General features: G+C 38.9%; 1 long non-coding RNA gene across 1 annotated transcript in view; it reads left to right on the forward strand.

Annotated features, from left to right (window-relative positions):
* LOC132661587 (uncharacterized) overlaps window positions 1–19141 on the forward strand; it is a 198146-nt gene that overhangs the window by 170630 nt on the left and 8375 nt on the right. Inside the window, exon 3 of the long non-coding RNA XR_009602300.3 lies at window positions 15495–15638. This is a non-coding gene — a long non-coding RNA (uncharacterized LOC132661587). The remainder of the gene's footprint in view (window positions 1–15494; window positions 15639–19141) is intronic.

Here is a 19141-nt window from a genome sequence, read left to right on the forward strand (position 1 = left end):
GGTGAGGGATGCTTTCAGCAAAGACAGCAGATAGAATTTATTTTTCATTTATTTTTAAGTATGAAGGCCTACAACATTCTCTTTTAAAGAAGTCCATAGCAAAGAGATGACAAAATGATTTGGTGAAGGTGATCATCCTGAGAAGATAAATAGACTCTAAAATTGTTTTGTTTTGTCCTGAAAAATCAATTCCATTTCCTACAGGCTTCATGGGAGGAAAATCACCTTTACTGAGGAAAATGTTGTTTTCGCTTCTGAGAGGAACAAACCAGCATCAGAGGAGGGAAGACTTTTTAAAGTGGTGATACATCCCTCTAAGTAAGAATGAGCCTTTATAGAGAAATAGGGGACACATACTTATCTTTTTCAGCATTGGATTAAAACCATGTCATGCTTAGGGCACCTGGGTGGCTCAGTCAGTTAAGCGTCCAACTTTGGCTCAGGTCATGATCTCTTGGTTTGTGAGTTTGAGCCCCATGTCAGGCTCTGTGCTGACATCTTGGAGCCTGAAGCCTGCTTTGGATTCTGTGTCTCTTTCTCTTTACCCTTCCCCTGCTCATGCTCTCTTTTTGTCTCTCAAAAATAAATAAATATTAAAAAAAAAAAAAACGTGTCATCTTTTATTGTTCTCCCAGCTCCAGGGCAGCACTAGCTTAGATATACAGGATAGAGCAGCAGAAAACTATTTCGAACTGTGAGGATATCAGACTAATATCCTGATGAATAAAAACAAAAAACCTTGAAGGTGAGACCATAGGAGAGAAATGTGCAGAAAAAGTATGAGTTGAGCAGATTATCTTGAGTAGAGAGTCACTATAGCATGCTGTAGCTTTCTTCTCCATGTTGGGTGACCCGTGGGAGGAACAATAACTATAGATTTTCTGTAAGGACCAGACAGAAGCATGAACAATCTTCTGGCAACTTGTGGGAAAAGACTAGCCAGAGATATCTGACTTGTGATGAATAAAGGAACCAGTTGTTGCTTCCTTGGGGAGAAATATCAGAAAAGGAAGTTAGGGGGAAGGGATTAAGAGGACTTTGAAGATCTAAAACCCTCCTTCAAGGGATCCAGGAAAAAAGAATGAACTGTTTGAGCCCTAAAACCACCCGAGGGTTTGATGGAAAAGATGGGAAGAGAACTGACATGCAAACACATTTTCTATTTGCAAGTATTGCCTTTGTTTTCCCATTTAATCTTCATAATATCAATGTGAGGTTGGCATGGCTATCACCTTTTTATAGATGAGGGAACAGATTCAGTGAGGGTAAGCCTCTTTCCTGTTGCCACACCACTATGAACTAGTGGAGCCAGCTTCTGACCCACCTTTATTCTGGAGCCTGGGGTTTCTCTTCTATACCAGTCCATCTCTCAGTTACACTGGGGCAAACTTAGGAAGCTCATCGCCAGCACATCTTTCCCATTTACCACCTTTATTTTTTACCATCTCAAGAATCTCTCTCCTTTTCTGCCTTTATTCTCCATTAACCATCTACTCCAACTCCAGCATTTAAAAATACTGTTTTCTACATAACATCCCTGAGAGGTAGCTGTTGTTTCTCTTCATGTTATAGATAGAGGAGACTTACTGGTCACTGTAATGGCAAAAAAAAATAATGTTTGGTGTCACTGAACACAAGTGTTCTGGAACTTTAGAGATAGAATCAGCTTGTTGGCTTGAGCTAGTGTTAGAGCGAGGACTAGAACCCAGTAGTTGGAACTGTTGTGCAGTAATTCTAATCTCCACTAGATGGCACTGTAAAAAATGCTTTGAGAAGTGCCTTGGCTTCCTCTGAGAGAGCTGTATTTCCTATTGAGAAAATGTGTTACCCACCAGGGAATCCTGGGGCCCAATTCTCCTGAGTGGCTGGCATCCCAGCTTTTACTCAGAACTCTCTGTTCTGATGCATCCCTTTAACCATCATTATTGGGAAGGGGATCATGAATGAGTTATTACTAATGACTCATCATTAATGAAAATTACCAATGATTAATCTTTAAAATCTCTCCTTCTTGGAAGGTTTGCTTCCTTTGTGGAGTTTATCCCCCATGAAAAGTAGCCATCTGTCCTGCATAACCCTTCTTAATCAATGGGGAATCCCCCTGACCTAGATTCATTTTGGAAATTTGGGAAATTGTCCCCAAGTCAGTAACTGGATATCCACTCTGTTTTTAGTAAGAAAGGGTGATTCATGGGCTTGACTCTCCAAAGATATGCCCTTTGTCAAGGAGTCAGGTTAACTCTGGAACCAAATTGCCAAGTCTGACAGACCCAGGCATCAGTTAAAACTTTTGCCACAAATGCATATAATCAATGATAACTGTTTTGCTAGTTCCCAATCCTGTATAAAGATGGTTTATATTGTTTGTTTATTTTCTATATTCTGTGATTTGATCTTACCAATAAAATCAGCTGTCTCACCTTGGAGACCTGGAATGCTCTTGTTTTTCTATTGCCTAAATGAGGGAACAGAATATGCAAATTTCTGTGCCCTGTTCAGATCTCAGCCTAATTATCACTTGTTTCTATACTGTTGTGTTAGGTTAGAAACCAATGTTATATTCTTCGATAACACTGTATTCTACCTTCAAAGCATTTTGCACACTAATTAGCTCTCTGAAACGGGAACCCTCTTACACTGTTGGTGGGAATGCAAATTGGTGCAGCCACTCTGGAAAACAGTGTGGAGGTTCCTCAAAAAATTAAAAATAGACCTATCCTATGACCCAGCAATAGCACTGCTAGGAACTAATTAGCTCTCTGTATGTTTAAAACATGTCTGTTTTACTTAGTAGATTTGAAGGACTATTAGTGCAATAATCTTTTTGTCTTACATATAGTTGGTGATAAATAAATGTTTACTGAAACTGAAATGAATGTGTATTTTAGCTCTTCCTAGTCAGCTGCCTGGAGAATAAGTATCCCTTGATGAAGTCTATAATATAGATTTATAAGGTACATTTAGTTTTGAAGGATATGAGAGCGTCACAGGGTTAAGAGGAGACATACATTCTCTTGCTGATATCATAGGGGAATTGCCTCCTGGACTGTATGGATGAGATCCAAAAGGAAATGCCAATCTTTGTGTTATTTGAAGAAAGCATCAAATAAATGCTTGTTGGAACTATTATATTATATTTTATCTCTTGGGTTCTTGATTATATACATGACTTCCAAATTCTATTTGAATTATAGTTGTGGTCTGATAAACTCATAAGTCCTTATTCTACCACTACTTTTTGTTCTTTTGCTTTTAATTGATGTATTGTTTGTGATGTCTGCAATAGGGATAATGGAGAGAATTTCATAGTGTATAAAAGAAAAAGCACTAGGGTTCTACTTGGGGATGTAGACTGGCTACATGATCTTTTTTTTAATTATTATTATAATTTATTGTCTAATTGGTTTCCATACAACACCCTATGCTCATTCCAACAGGTGCCCTCCTCAATGCCCGTCACCTACTTTCCCCTCTCCCCCACCCCCCATCAACCCTCAGTTTGTTCTCAGTATTTAAGAGTCTCTTATGGTTTACCTCCTTCCCTCTCTGTAACTTTTTTCCTCCTTCCCCTCCCCCATGGTCTTCTGTTAAGTTTCTCAAGATCCACCTATGAGTGAAAACATATGGTATCTGTCTTTCTCTGCCTAACTTATTTCACTTAGCATAATACTCCCCAGTTCCATCCACGTTGCTACAAATGGCCATATTTCATTCTTTCTCATTGCCAACTAGTATTCCATTGTATATATAAACCACATCTTCTTTATTCATTTGTCAGTTGATGGACATTTAGGCTCTTTCATAATTTGGCTATTGTTGAGAGTGCTGCTATAAACATTGGGGTACAAGTGCCCTTATGCATCAGCACTCCTGTATCCCTTGGGTAAATTCCTAGCAGTGCTATTGCTAGGTCATAGGGTAGATCTATTTTTAATTTTTTGAGGAACCTCCACACTGTTTTCCAGAGAGGCTGCACCAGTTTGCATTCCCATGAACAGTGCAAGAGGGTTCCCATTTCTCCACATCCTCTCCAGCATCTATAGTCTTCTTATTTGTTCATTTTAGCCACTCTCACTGGCGTGAGGTGGTATCTGAGTGTGATTTTGATTTGTATTTCCCTGATGAGGAGTGACGTTGAGCATCTTTTCATGTGTCTGTTGGCCATCTGGATGTCTTCTTTAGAGAAGTGTCTATTCTTGTTTTCTGCCCATTTCTTCACTGGATAATTTGTTTTTCGGATATGGAGTTTGGTGAGTTCTTTATAGATTTTGGATACTAGCCCTTTATCTGATATGTCATTTGCAAATATTTTTTCCTATTCTGTCACTTGCCTTTTAGTTTTGTTGATTGTTTCCTTTGCAGTGCAGAAGATTTTTATCTTGATGAGGTCCCAAAAGTTCACTTTTGATTTTAATTCCCTTGCCTTTGGAGATGTGTCAAGTAATAAATTTCTGCGGCTGAGGTCAGAGAGGTTTTTTCCTGCTTTCTCCTCTAGGGTTTTGATGGTTTCCTGTCTCACATTCAGGTCCTTTATCCATTTTGAGTTTGTTTTTGTGAATGGTGTAAGAAAGTGGTCTAGTTTCATCCGTCTGCATGTTGCTGTCCAGTTCTCCCAGTACCATTTGTTAAAGAGACTGTCTTTTTTCCATTGGATATTCTTTCCTGCTTTGTCAAAGATTAGTTGGCCATACTTTTGTGGGTCTAGTTCTGGGCTTTCTATTCTATTCCATTGGTCTATGTGTCTGTTTTTGTGCCAATACTGTACTGTCTTGATGATTACAGCTTTGTAGTAGAGGCTAAAGTCTGGGATTGTGATGCCTCTTGCTTGGGTCTTCGTGTTCAATATTACTTTGGCTATTCGGGGTCTTTTGTGGGTCCGTACTAATTTTAGGATTGCTTGTTCTAGCTTCAAGACGAATGCTGTTGCAATTTTAATTGGGATTGCATTGAATGTGTAGATTGCTTTGGGTAGTATTGACATTTTAACAATATTCTTCTAATCCATGAGCACGGAATGTTTTTCCATTTCTTTGTATCTTCTTCAATTTCCTTCATAAGCTTTCTATAGTTTTCAGCATACAAATCTTTTACATCTTTGGTTAGGTTTATTCCTAGGTATTTTATAATTCTTGTTGCAGTTGTGAATGGGATCAGTTTCTTTATCTGTCTTTCTGTTGCTTCATTTTTTGGTGTATAAAAATGCAACTGATTTTTGTTCATTAATTTTGTATCCTGCAACTTTGCTGAATTCATGTATCAGTTCTAGCAGACTTTTGGTGGAGTCTGTTGGGTGTTCCATGTATAGTGTCATGTCATCTACAAAAAGTGAAAGCTTGACTTCATGTTTGCCAATTTTGATGCCTTTGATTTCCTTTTGTTGTCTGATTGCTGATGGTAGCACTTCCAACACTATGCTAAACCACAGCGGTGAGAGTGGACATCCCTGTCGTGTTCCTGATCTCAGGGGGAAAGCTCTCAGTTTTTCCCCATTGAGGATGATATTAGCTGTGGGCTTTTCATAAATGGCTTTTATGATGTTTAAGTACGTTCCTTCTATACCAACTTTCTCAAGCGTTTTTATTAAGAAAAGATGCTGAATTTTGTCAAATGCTTTTTCTGCATCAATTGACAGGATCATATGGTTCTTATCTTTTCTTTTATTAATGTGATGTATCACACTGATTGATTTGTGAATATTGAACCAGCCCTGCAACCCAGGAATGAATCCTACTTGATCATGGTGAATAATTCTTTTTATATGCTGTTGAATTTGATTTGCTAGTATCTTGTTGAGAATTTTTGTATCCATATTCATCAGGGATATTGGCCTGTAGTTCTCTTTTTTTGCTGGGTATCTATCTGGTTTGGGAATCAAAGTAATGCTGGCTTCATAGAATGTGTCTGGAAGTTTTCCTTCCCTTTCTATTTTTTGGAACAGCTTAAGGGTAGGTATTATCTCTGCTTTAAATGTAGAATTCCCGAGGGAAGCCATCTGGTCCTGGACTCTAATTTTTTGAGAGATTTTTGATAACTGATTCAATTTCTTCGCTGGTTATGGATCTGTTCAAATTTTCTATTTCTTCCTGTTTGAGTTTTGGAAGTGTGTGGGTGTTTAGGAATTTGTCCATTTCTTCCAGGTTGTCCAGTTTGTTGTCATATAATTTTTCATAGTATTCCTTGATAATTGCTTGTATTTCTGAGGGATTGGTTATAATAATTCCATTTTAATTCATGATTTTATCTATTTGGGTCAACTCCCTTTTCTTTTTGAGAAGCCTGGCTAGAGGTTTATCAATTTTGTTTATTTTTTCAAAAAACCAACTGTTGGTTTCATTGATCTGCTCTACTGTTTTGTTTTGTTCTGTTTAGATTCTATATTGTTTATTTCTGCTTTGATCTTTATTATTTCTTTTCTTCTCCTGGGTTTGGGGTGTCTTTGCTCTTCTGCTTCTATTTCCTTTAGGTGCGCTATTAGATTTTGTATTTGGGATTTTTCTTGTTTCTTGAGATAGGCCTGATTGCAATGTATTTTCCTCTCAGGACTGCCTTCGCTGCATCCCAAAGCTTTTGGATTGTTGTATTTTCATTTTCATTTGTTTCCATATATTTTTTAATTTCTTCTCTAATTGCCTGGTTGACCCATTCATTCTTTAAAAGGATGTTCTTTAACCTCCATGCTTTTGGAGGTTTTCTAGAATTTTTCCTGTGGTTGATTTCAAGTTTCATAGCATTGTGATCTGAAAGTGTACATGGTATGATTTCAATTCTTTTATACTTATTAAGGGCTGTTTTGTGACCCAGTATGTGATCTATCTTGGAGAATGTTCCATGTGCCCTCGAGAAGAAAGTATATTCTGTTGCTTTGGGATGCAGAGTTCTAAATATATCTGTCAAGTCCATCTGATCCAATGTATCATTCGGGGCCCTTGTTTCACATGATCTTTTTTAAGCCACCTGTAGTGTCTGAGCATCATCTGTGAAATGAGGAATTTGGTTTACCTGAGTAGTGTGGCAGGTAGCTTTGGACATGGCCCTTAATTATCTCCACTGCTGGTATTCATACCCTTGTGTAATTCTCTTGCCTTGAAAGTGGGCTGAATACACAGAGTTGCTTATAACCAATAGAATAGGGCAAAAGTGATGGAATGTCACCTTCATAATCACGTCTGCAACGATTATGACTTCTGTCTGATCAACACACTCTGTCTACCTCTATCTCCCTGGCTTTGATGAAGCAAGCTAAACTATTTGAGGGGCCCACATGGCAAAGAACTGAAGAAGGTCTCTGGCCAAGAAGAGGTAGTGAGGAACTGAAGCCCTTATTCCCAAACCCCGGGTAAATAAATCTTACCGAAAACCATGTAATCAGATCCTTGAAATCAGATCCTTGCCTAGGCAAGTTCAGATGAGACCTCAGCCTTATGCACCACCTCAGATGGGACCACTGTAGCATTATGAGAGACGTTGAAGAAAACTATCTAGGTAAGCCATGCCCGAATTCCTGATGCACAGAAACTGAGATAATAAATGTTTAGTGTTTGAGTTCATAGGTTCAAGACTTCTACATCCCACAGCCCAGGGCCTTCTTCCTTTTGGGGGAGTATGACTTAAAAATTAAAAAAAAAAATGTGTGCAGGGAGTAGAACTTGTTACCCAGCAACAGGTAACTAATACAAGTGCTATTCATACTTAACCATACTTAACCATTCATACTGTAGAGCTCCCTGTCCACAGTTATCTCCTGTCCTCTCACCCATTCATGCACAAACATGTATGACACCTGTAGAACCTATAATACTGCTTTCTTTCAGGCTAATAAAATGAAAACCTCTGATAAGGTATGTATGCAGTTATCAGAGAGGGGCAACAGAGTAATGACAGGTGGGGTCAGAAGAGCTGATTATTGATGAGTGTTTGGTCTAATCAGTTAACCCTATAATGCTTCATTCCTCGTTTGTAAAATGAGGAGGCTGGAATACAGCTGGGTTCTCAAAGTGTGACCCCAGATCAGCAGTATTAACATCATCTGAGAATTTGTTAGAAATGCAAATTCTCAAGACTCACCACAGATCTACTGAATCAGAAACTCTGGAGGTGGGGCCCAGCATTTGAGGTTTTTTCCAGCCCTCCAGTAATTCTGATGCATGCAAAAGTTTGAGAACCACTTGGGCTCAAAGTTCTCTAAACCCTTACAGCTCTATTAATACTGATGACAGTAATTACAAGAAATATTTATTGATTATGTGCCAGGAATTGTGAAATGACTTTATATTCATTATCTCATTTAATTGTCACAATATCCTATAAGGCAGAAACACTTATTATCTTTCCAGTAATATTTCTAATGTCTTTGCTTCTTAAGGGCAGGGGCATCTTTTTTTTCATCTCTAAACTTCTTTAAGCCTTGTACAGGAGTCACAGTTATTTTGTACGTGTGTGTGTTTCTGTGTGTGTGTGTGTGTGTGTGTGTGTACGTGTGTGTTTTAGTTGGTACTCAGTGTTTAAAATGAATAAGTGAATGAATGAAAAATTGAATTTATGAATAAAATTAGTAGGAAAGCACAACTGAGATTTTAAGTAGAAACTCTAGAAGGTAGTGAGATGGAAACCTGGGACAAGTTGGATATTCTCAGATACTTTTAAATCAGTATTAGGGAACACCAGTCTGCTTACCTATGAGGCTGGTCTTGATCAGAAGGTAACCAACCTCTTGGGGCACCTGGGTGGCTCAGTTGGTTGGGTGACCAACTTCAGCTCAGGTCATGATCGCACAGTTTGTGAGTTCGAGCCCTGCGTCGGGCTCTGTGCTGACAGCTCAGAGGCTGGAGCCTGCTTCAGATTCTGTGTCTCCTCCTCTCTCTACCCCTCCCCTGTTCACACTTTGTGTCTCTCTGTCTCTCTATAATAAATAAACATTAAAAAAAAAAAAGAAGGTAACCAACCTCTTGATTCCTATTGACTTCAATTTGCAGGCTGTAGCTATTGAAGAATCTAATATGATATTTATTTATTTTCTCCCAGTGACTCTGGGAGAGAAATTATTTTACAGAAATAAGTTGATATCTCAAGGGGATAAACAAGGATTTAAAATGGTATTTCAGACATATTAATCAGAGTAAGTCCTGTGCCCTCCAGAAACTAGAGAGGGGACCCTGAAACAGTTAATAGGTACTGCTCCTCATTTCTTGAATCTTTTAGTTGAGTTATCAAGTTATTTGGGTTTTTCTCCACATCCTTTCCAGGTCTGGTCTCCTTGTCAATTAAAGGAACAGCAGGATATCTGGTACTGTCAAACATCTCAAACCAAGCATACATTCAGAGCTGACTCTGAATTTGGCAACATGTTGCACATTGCTTAGAACTATTGCAATGTGACCCTTGGTGTGTGTGTGTGGGGGGGCATGTGTACATTTCTTTCCTTCTTCTCCTCTTCTATCCTCCATAACAGTGGTAAACACTGTTCCAATATCACTGCAGATCTTTTCTCAAAATTATCCTGTAAGGAAGGTACAGTTGCTGTTGTGATTTTGCAGATGAGAAAACTGTAGCACAATGAAGTTAAAATATCTTGCTTTAGGTCAGAGTGGTTAGCTGGGGTTCAAACCCATACAGTCTGACTCTAAATCCAAGGCTTTTAACTATTATTTTAAATACTAATCTGATTCGATCAGAATTTAGGATTCTGATTAGGCTTTATTTAATAATGGGTGCTGTCACTGCCTCAGTATAGGTTAAAAATCCATGAACTTGTAAGTGTGACTCTCTCATTCTCTTGATTTACATGTAGCAGAAGTTAAAGTTAAGTCTATGTGATAGAATGCTTGATATTCTCTCTCTCTTTCTCTCTCTCTCCCTTCTCTTATATGCATGTGAAACTCTCATTGACTCAGTCTTGGAAAGCTATTAGTAAATTTGGCTTTAGAAGAACTTCCTCTTCAGAAGCCTTCCTCTTAGGTTTAAGTTTCAAGCCAAGGCCCGATTACTAGATGGGTTTACATTTGGTATAAGGAACCAAGCCCAGCTATAAATAAGATGTGTATCTATTTGTTATCCTCCTTGTTAGCAATATATCTTTTAGAGTCCTGAGGAAGAGGAACAAATGTCTGGACCAAGAGTAAAATGGGAACATCTCCTATGTCCCCTAATCATGATATCTTTTAAAACCCCAGCATTAACACTAAGCAATATATTTAATGCAAATATACTTAAAGCAGTTAGAAAATGACATGAGATAATGTGTGTTTAATGGTTATATTGTATGGAAAAGGCTAAACTTCTCATGTGAGTTCATAGGAAGAATTAACTATTGATTAAATTTAGAAGGAAAGGATTAATTGGGAAAGTAGGATATGACCTAACGGGGCTTGGTTATAGGAAGAAGGAAGGTGATATGGCATATCAGGCTAGGGAACAGCTTGGAGGTAGAAACAAGCATGGTAGGCAGAAGAATCACTGAGAAGATTGCTCTCTCTCACCCTTCTCTTCAGGACAGTTGAAATTGGCTGTGAATATTATGGGCAACATTAAAGCCTGTGCCATGGAATTTATATTTTAAGTAATATGTAATAAAGAGTCATGGTGGAAATATTCTACAGGAAAGGTCAGTCTGGCAGAGGTGGGCAAAATGGACATGAAAGGGCAGAGGTTCTTATAATTGGATTGGCATGATGGGTCAGGGATGAAGACAAGTGGGATGAAGGCAAGAATGCAGAATGGAATGCAGATACAGATGGCATTTTGAAACAAAGGGCATGTGATAGAGTGAACACTGGTGATGAAGAATCGGCATGAGTAAAAATCAATGTCAAGTATTTTGTATTGATTATAGGTTGGGTTGGAATTTTATGCTAGTATAATAAGTCCATAAATTCTGCCTTAATCCATCCAAGTCTCCTGCTTCTGAGGTCACTAAATAAGATACGAGAAAAGCAAGTAAGAACAAGCAGAGTAATACTGCTATTAGCAGAGACTTCAGCTTGGAATGCCAGTGCAAAATAAGCTAGGAGGAACCACATGAAAACTTTGTAAGGCACAGAAGCAGCCTATGTATAGCTTAGATCCAAAGCAGACCAAACAGCTCCTATGTGTATTAAGTTCAGCATGAATAGGACGTCTTACACCGATGGTATGGAAAGACAAATTCAGAGCATACCCAGTGCCCGGGAAAAAGTGCTGGTGGCTCTAGGCATGAATGAAAAAATATTCACAAAGGAGAGAAAAAAGGGCTACACAGAACAGCTCTGAGCCTTCACCCTTTTGGCCTGGTTAAATAAAGAAAAGAAACTGCAGCCTCAAAAGCAGTTAATGTTATTTCATTAGAAACTCCAGTCCTAGAAAATGTGGCCAACTCATCCTTGAATGTAACCGATTACACTAGTTTTTGTTGAGTGTCATTTCTTGCCTTTTTTCCTGGCTCATCCATAGGGATAAATAAGGTATAGGGGTGCCATGAGAGGAGCATCATCTTAAGGCTGGTTAATTGGCAAGATAGTGGCAAAGTTGATTGAGAAAGGGGACAAAGGAGGGAATTCTGTTTGGAGTGGGAGGTTGGCATATTAGACAACATCTATGAACAAGATGACATAGTACACTCAAATTGAGTGACTTTGAGTGGACAGAGTTTAAAGAACATGAGATCTATTAACCACTTCTTGTCTTGAAAGGTCAGCAGGAGAAAATAGTAGAATGCAAGAATGGTGGTGGGCAGTATGGAGAGAGCAGGCTGAAGAGAACTATGGCTTCAGGCCATAGTCAGCCCTGATGATTCAACAGGTAGGGCGCTGGGGGATTATGCACTCCAACCTCACTCTCCTCCAACCCTTGAATCTTTTGTTGATGTCTCCATTGGCCACTGACCATAAAATGCCTGTTCATGAAGTTCACATAGGTCAGCCTATGTGGGCACAGTAAAACATGGAGGAAGGTTCCAGAGGGGGAACCAGAAGTTTCTAATGTAGGATAGATTGTGAACTAAATGATAAAGGCACTAATAGTTGGAAATGCCTCTCAGCTAATAAGAAGAGCAGGCTTAGTGGGGTGCCTGGATCGCTCAGTTGGTTAAACATCCGACTCTTGGTTTCAACTTAGGTCATGATCTCATGGTTTCATGAGTTTGAGTCCCACATCAGGCTCCACACTGAGAGTGCAGAGCCTTCTTAGGATTCTCTGTCTTCCTCTCTCTGCCCTCCCCAACTTGCACTGTCTTTGTGTCTCTCAAAATAAATAAATAAACTTAAAAAAAAAGAACAGGCTTAGTGATAGAAATTTGGGGTACAACTTATGGAATGTTTAATCAGGAAGAAAATACAGAATTTTTACTAAATACTTATTATGTACTGGGCATAGTACTAGGCATTTTCATATGTTACCTCATTTATTCTTCACAATAACTCTATAAAAGAAGAATTAACATTCTGAGAGATTTGTTGGTTCATGGGTCTCAAACTGGCAGCTCACAGGCTGAGCATCTGTGTTTTATTTGGCCTGCATGGTGCTTTAAAAGTCAGAAGATTTCACATAAAAATACAGGTTTCTGGCTTCTCTGGAAAAATCAGAAGATTTGGCAACAGCAAACTTACATTCCTGCAACCTAGAATTGTTTGGTAACTTTCCTCTTTAGATTGGACATGAACTTTGGCACATTGCCCACCACTCCTTATTTGTGTTGAAACTTCCAGATTAATTAATTGAAATTATCTGCCAAGTATTTTAATTCTCAGCTCTGATCTACGACCTCTTATTTTATAGGTGAATAAATTAAGTCATGGAGAAATCAGATGACTTGTACAAAATTTCACAGCTAGATAATGCCAAAGTCAGCCTTAGGACTTAAGTCCTAGGCTTCTGCATCATGATATCTATGAAATGTGAAAGTTGATTACTATAAATTTTATGATAATCAAAGCAGGGTGGTGCTGGCTTAAAAACTGAAAAATACATCAGAACAAAATAGAATCCAGAAATTAAACCGCACGTATACGGTCAACTGATTTTCAACGAATGTGCCAAGGCAATACAATGGGGAGAGGAAAATCTTTTCAACAAGTGGTGCTTGAGCAACTGGGCTAAACACATGGAAAAAAGTAACATCAACCCCTACCTCTCACTCTACACACAAATTAATTCAAGATGGATCATGAAATGTAAAAGCTAAAATTATAAAGCTTCTCGAAGCAAACAGAGGAGCCTGCCTTTGTGACTTGGAAAAAGTAAAAATTTATTGGAGAGGAAACAATATGCAACAACCATAACATAAAATGAGTATTTAGAAGAATGGATGCACTTCTTGTCTGAGAGAAGAGGGTCAGGAGTGCTTAGTATGGGGATATGAGAAACCTGAGGCATTGAAGAAGCAGCAAGAGGTAAATAAAAAGTGTTGGCAGAACTACGGTGAGAGGTTAGGATATTCTGAATCTTTCCCAAGGCTCCAATAACAGCCTATTTAATTTGGGTCTATAAAGTTTATTTGGAAACTTACTAAAAGCCTCTTCTCTTAGGCTTCAGGAAACTAATGATTCAGATTACTGAAGCTATTTCTTTTTAAAATTTTGAACCTCTCAGAGTCTGTCTTTAATTCTCTGTCTATGTTCTGAATCTTTTTTTCCTCCCCAGTCTTTGTCACACCAGAGTTTCTGGCCTTGGCCACCAAACTCTGTTAAGGCAATAGCTCCACACAGCGTTGGTTCAAAACAACCCTGTGTGTATAATGCAGTGGAAACTGCACTCAGAAACACCCAGTCTTTTTTTCCTGATTGGATCAGTTTGTGACATACAAAAAAAGGTGAGTACAAAGTCAAATGAGGTTGTTTTTCATTTCCCCCTTGCCATTTGGATACCCCTTTTCAGCTGTGTAAGCAGACATTGGGTTTCCTAATGGTGCAAGTTTCTTCTTTTCCCTCCTGAAATGTTAACTTTAGTGAATTATTGTATTCTTGATTCCTTTGTGGCAGCTGTTCATTCTTCTGTGTCATATAAGAGATTAAAAGTAGAGTTCTTCCAAACTAACATGAAAAAAAGCAGACAAATACAGAGAACAAACTGGTGGTTGCCTGAAGGGAGGTTGGTGAGGGGATGGGTGAAATAAAGGGAATAGATACAAAATTCCCATAATAAAATGACTAAATCACATAGATGATAAGTATGGCATAGGGAGTATAGTCAAAAATATTGTAATAAGGCTGTGTGGTGACAGATGGTAACTACACTTATCATGGTAAGCATTGAGTAATATATAGAATTGTCAAATCAAATGTTGTACACCTGAAACTAACATCACATTGTATGTTAATTATACTTCAATTAAAAAAAATAAATTAAAAAAGGGTAGAGTTCTTTTTGGATTTGGTGCTCTGCTTCTGAAAAAGTATATTAGCAAAAACTTATTTTTAAAATTTTTTTGTTCTCCTATTGCTTCGAAAATATACATTTTTTTTTTTAGTAGAACAAATCTACCATTTCCACTTATAAGCCACCTTCTGTTTTCTTAATATAATTTCTTGTTCTGATCCTAAATTTGCTCTCTTTATTGTCTATTCCTTAGATGTTATCATTTCTGTGTTTATTATGCCTTGAAGATTTTTTCCCTGTCTTTTATGCCCTGAAGGTTAGTGAATATTTGAATTTGGGCAGCAAGATGATGACCACCACATAATCTTATTTTCAACTTCATTTCCTTTTTTAATTACTTTTTTGAAGATGGAAACTTACCTTAGTTCCCTGGAGGAACTAGAACAGCCAAATGGGAGTTCAGCTCCTAGGGGAAAAAGAATGTAAGAACACAGAATAGCACACTTGGCATGTGTATGTTCCCGAAACAGCCTTGTGCACAGCTCACCTGCTATCTTCACAAAACGGCTCTTAGCTGTGGTCATGTAAAATATGTCTTCTGATGAACAACTTAGAAGGTACAAAACCAGCTGTGTACTGTCAGCCTTTTCTCATTGTAGAACAGGTTGAAGAAAACATGAACTGTATAAGCAAGGACTATGGATCTAACACAGTGACATTTAAATGCTGGAACTTTCTGTAGGGAGGGTTTCTGTGTCTGTTGATGCTTGTGTCTTCTATTTGAGCTCTTCTATAGAGCTACTATTACTGTTGTCATTTGAAGTCACAGAACAACTTAGGATGTCAAGGAAAATGCAGATGACACTTAGGAGGAACTTGTGAATTTGCAAACAGAAGCAGACCAAGCAGCAAATATAGCTGCTACCCTCCCTCAAAATTTCTCCAGGTTCTGTTCTCCCTCATCATCTAAGACATTGTTCCCTAGTTTTGATAAGGTGATATACTATACTTCTTTCTTTATTATATATTTTTAAATATTAAGGTAATATCACAGAAAATTTGGAAAACAGGAAATGATTAGTAAGCAAAAAGTATTACCTATGAATTTGCAGTGGGTTGCAGGCTCTGTAACACTGAGTACTTTAGACACAGTTTGCCATTTTGTCATGACAACTGCTATGAGGTTTGGTATTATCCTTGTGTTACAGATGGGGCTGAGAAAATCAAATAACATGAATGAGTTCTGCCACTGGTCAAGCACAGGAACTGACATCAAAAGCGAGTCTGTTGGGCACTGAAGCACACATCCTTTCTTCTCTTGCTGGGCTTCCTCATGGCTTGTTGGTCCAAGAGTAAGTGAATATGCCGACTTCTATGGTTACAAGTGAGGACAGTTAGATACATGAAGCTGACTTTCTGGGAGTTGCAGCAAAGATGCCTTGACCTTTTTCTGAGCAGGGGATGATAACATGATGGAAGGAAAGTTCTGGGAAGATCAATGTCTCATGCCATTATGCAAGATGGACTGGGAAAGAGTGACTAGATGCAAGAACGCTAGGTGGGGAGGCTGTGGCTGTGATCCAGGTGTGACTCCATAAGGGTCTCAGCTAAGCGTTTTATTACTTTACACAGTTTTCACTTTCTCTTTAGAGGTCACTGCAGTTTTCACAAGGATAATATTTCTCTGAGACATACCATTTTGGATCTACTTTGGTTCCAATTTTTTTTTTTTTCTAATATGTTCTCTGGCCTTAGGGTGACCGCAAGTGAAATACAGTCTCTTAGCCACTCTTTTTTTTTTTTTTTTTTTTTTTTAATTCCTTGATCCCACTCATCCTTTAAGCCTGTTCAGGTCACTAATTAGAACACAAGAGACTCCTTTTTAGCATAGGCTGAGCCCCTTGTCCTCAGCCTGATAAGCCCTTTGCAGTTGGAGGTGGAAGTGTTTGGGGACTACCAAAGGAAGTTATTTTCTATTATGACTGAGACCCAGTGTCTATGTTGCCTTGGAAATTGTATAACAGAGCTCGGTTCCTTTCACTGGGGGTCTGGGTCCTGGGCATCCTCTCTGCCATCCCCAACCACTCTTCCTGGCATTGCTGTATAGTATCAACTGGATGCCTCTGGGAGCTCAGGGCTACAGTAGGCTAGCAGAATCCCCTCCTATTTCTCTCCTTTCCAGACTCTAATTCAGAAGCCCCATTTACCTGCAGAGAATGGCAGGTTGTCTGTCCGCTGGCAGCCTGAAGCTATACTTTTTCTGCCTGGTTGTATCAGTGCTCATTATTTGCTGTTCTGTTTAGCTGATTATTATGCGGAAACTTTGAGATGTTGCGGGGAATCAGCCAAGTCTTAACATATCTAGGAGTTGCAGATTCCACACAGCTGTTTCCCAGCTTCACATTGGTTAGAGCCCACAAGCCCAAGTGCCTGCATCTCATCGGAAACATGAACGTTAGGTTGAAAATATCTTATACATTTGGTAAAGTATGAAGTTCCAGTCAGACTACATCTCTTCGTTGCTCTTCATACAGTCTCCCTTTTCTGCCACCATTGACTGCTAATGTTTTATCGAGGTGGAATCAGATATATTAAAGTAAGAATCACAGAAATTTGGGGAGGAAAACAGTATCCCTTTGAAATGCCTTTTAGGAACTTATAAATCTCTATTCTTTGCAAGTAGCCTTCTCTTCCTCCTCCTCCTTTTCCTCCTCCTTCTCTTTCTCCTTCTCCTTCATGGATTCTATGCCTTACCACATGACTGCCCTCTTGCATAATTATAGGGTCCCCTGAAAGTCTTCAAATTCTGGAGACACTGAAAAAATCCCATATTTTACAATTCCTTGCCCATTATATTATAAATGAAGCCAGTAAAGTTAGCTCCCTCTAGAGGTGTCCACTTGCAAATGTTGATCTACCAGGTGAGCTGGGGATTGGAAGCCACCAGAATTGATGCTGCTGAAGGCAGAATCCTCATCTCCAACAACTTTGGGGAATCCCATAGTGGTATCTGATGGGCATGGATTCAAATGAGTTAGCAGGAGATATAGCAGATGTAGAGCTGAAAGTAAGCAAGACTGATATGCCCATTTCAACATGTAAGGAAAAAATACTGCTCATTCCCTGTCCAATTCTAAGGTCTGGTTCCCCCTCCAGTGTCAATGCCTCCATATACAAAATTTACCCCAGACAGGAATTAAGTGAAGGTTTTGGAAAAGAGTTTCATTAAGTCTTCAGGAAGTTGGACTTTTGCCCTTGGGTCTAGGGCTTAGTTACAGTATGTGTTTTTTCTATCATGATGGTCTAGATGTAGGAGACACACTCACACAAACACTTTAATACATAAAACTGTCCCACTTGGAAAAAGGAATCTTGATTCCTTCATTCCTGAAAAAAGAGGTTCAGTTACCAGTGCTCCCAGCTTAGTCTGCTCAAGTAATTACAATGAACATCAGTATCATTCTCTGACTAATGCCAGTCTCAGTCACCATTCTGGGTCCGTTTCTTTCCAAATACACACTTCTGAGAGGACCAAATATGAGCTTAGTGAGGAGAAGTAAAATTGTTGAAAGGAAAACACTGAGGGTATGGCCCAAGCATATCAAAATGAACAAAGTAAGCAAGTGACTTAGCCTATGAGATACTTTCTCTGTTTCTTCTTTTCACATACATGTGAATAGGCACTTGGGTCTTGGTCTCACTGTCATGTTGTCATTATGGAAGTTTCTTTTGTTATTTGCTCTGAAATATGATTTGACTTCTCATCAGTAGAAGGAACTTCAGTGGGGTTAGGTTATAGACAGAAAGGCCCCTCCACCAGGTGGCTCATTTGGTCTGTACCGGTCCTCCAAGAGACCCAGCCCAAACTCATATCATGGCCACCTTCCTGGTGACTAACTTTATACTGGGCCTCTAATAGGGCTAGCAAATAGGCTTCACCTTATTTTCTGGCTGTAATTGACTAGGAGTGACTGTGTGGTATGATATTCGGAGAAAAATTCTGAAACTACGTCCAGGCTCAGAGCAAATGAATTCATGGTTGGTATGAAATTCCTGTCATAAGCACAGGTCAAGGGTAGTGTTAGCTTAGATGTCAAGTATTCGCCATCCTAGAACATCTTGTCCCTCTTTGAAATGACCCCTAGTACATGCTACATCTAGTTTCATATCCAGATTTTTCATTCAGTTGTTCTGTAAACTTACTAGGAACCCCCCAGAGTAATCGTGACAGCTACCACCTATATAGTGCTCATTATGTATTATTATGATCTAAACATTTTACATACATTTACTCTTCACTACAACCCTGTGAAGTATTTCATCACCTCTGTTTTAAAGGTTAGGAAACTGAGGCACAGAAAGTTTAAGAAAATTGTCGAGGTCATAATTGGTATGTGGCAGACTCAGAATTTAAACCCAGGCAGTATGGTCCCACATGTAAACACTACTCTGTGCTATTTCTCTTATTAGTGCAATAGTATTCTGATCTCTCCAAGGGACCTATCCCCTCACACACATCAAGGAGCCAACTTTAATAACTCTCTCTCTCTCCCTCCATTCCTCTCCTCTTTCTCCCTCTCCTCCTCTGTCTCCTTTTCTTTTCTCTGCCCCTCTTCCCTCTCCTCCTTTCCTCCCTCCCTCCCTTTTCTTTTTAGAGAGAAGCAAAGAGATACATACAAACTACAAGACATCTCAACAATTGACTTCATTTTTTCCTGTTGGACTTCCATTAACACTACTTTCTAAGGCTCATGTTGGTCTAATGTTAAAGTGCATATAATAAGTTTATAAATTATATGAGAGTGAAAGGGGAAATGGTCTAATAAGGATAGATTCAGAATCCTGGGTAGAGAGA

This window comes from Panthera onca, chromosome D1, assembly GCF_046562875.1.
Source record: "Panthera onca isolate mPanOnc1 chromosome D1, mPanOnc1 haplotype 2, whole genome shotgun sequence".
NCBI lineage: Eukaryota > Metazoa > Chordata > Mammalia > Carnivora > Felidae > Panthera > Panthera onca.